The sequence below is a fragment of the Etheostoma cragini genome, chromosome 23, assembly GCF_013103735.1.
Source record: "Etheostoma cragini isolate CJK2018 chromosome 23, CSU_Ecrag_1.0, whole genome shotgun sequence".
In the NCBI taxonomy this organism is placed as follows: domain Eukaryota; kingdom Metazoa; phylum Chordata; class Actinopteri; order Perciformes; family Percidae; genus Etheostoma; species Etheostoma cragini.
The window spans coordinates 1,491,123-1,492,304 of record NC_048429.1 but is presented as its reverse complement, the minus strand read 5'-3'; positions in this window follow the sequence as shown (position 1 = coordinate 1,492,304).

Genomic DNA, 1,182 nt, shown 5'->3' with positions numbered 1-1,182 from the left:
TGGAGCTGAGGTTCATCCTGCAAACACACACACACACACACACACACACACACACACACACACACACACACACACACGTCATACCGATGCTGCTCCCCCGCTTTCACCTGCTGATGCCGTAGCAGATGTAAACAAGATTACACTCTTCTTCTCTCCTAATAGTTGTCAGGCAGGGCAGTGGAAGCTCGTAGAGGAAACACAAGGCGTCTTCATGTCGCAGCTCTACGTTTTGGTACCTTGTTAAGTCGGCACAATTCATCCGCCACGTAGCCACAGCACAGCTACTGTATAGAAGCTACATGCACCGGCATTTGCTGTAACCCTTTAAAGGGATATTTCAGAAGTTTTTGTTTTCAGATGGCGGTCCAGTTTGGAGGAGCAGGCAGGAGTACCGACACGGAAGCTAAACACTGTTAGCCTCCCGCTGTTATTGGCTAGTTTGTCCATGTTATTGATTGTCTTTGGTGTTTTTAAAGGGTTAGGAAGTAACAAAACCGATAAACTAACTGATCTAAGCAGCGGTGCAGCAGCAACTCCTGTGTGTTCTGCAAAGTAAAATGACTGTTTCTGTCAAAGGAGTCCGGTGGCTTTGAAGAGAGCAGAGACAACGGCTTCAGTTCCCCGTCGTAAAGGGCCGTCTGACAGAGTATTCTGAAAATACCCTAAATATAGCCGTCCACAGCGGGACATCGCTTAGCTTCTGTGTCGGTGTTCCTGTCTGCTTCTGCACACTGGATGCCGACTGACATCTACTGTAACTGACACGCTGACTATGGAGAGGTCGCTCATGCAACCACACTTAAAAAGATCTGAGCTATGCCTTTAGGTCTTTACATAACATTGGCAAGGACGTTTTATATAAAAACAAAAATTGTGTAATCTGTCTGTAAAACGTCCTCAGTACATTTACATGACATTGTTCTGATCATTACTCTACACTCTGTATATCTTTAATATCTCTAATATATATTTTTTACTTACTTTTTCAATGTTATTTATGGTCACTGGTAAACATAATTTATATTATGGTTACCTACTTTTGCTATATTATTTTAATTGCATAGTCAACTTAATCTTAACTTACACTGCAATATTGTTTTTGGTACTATGGCAACCACACTTTAAAATACCTTTATTTGACGCCACTTTGCATTCAGCCTACCCTTTGCTCTTTGCTGTTTG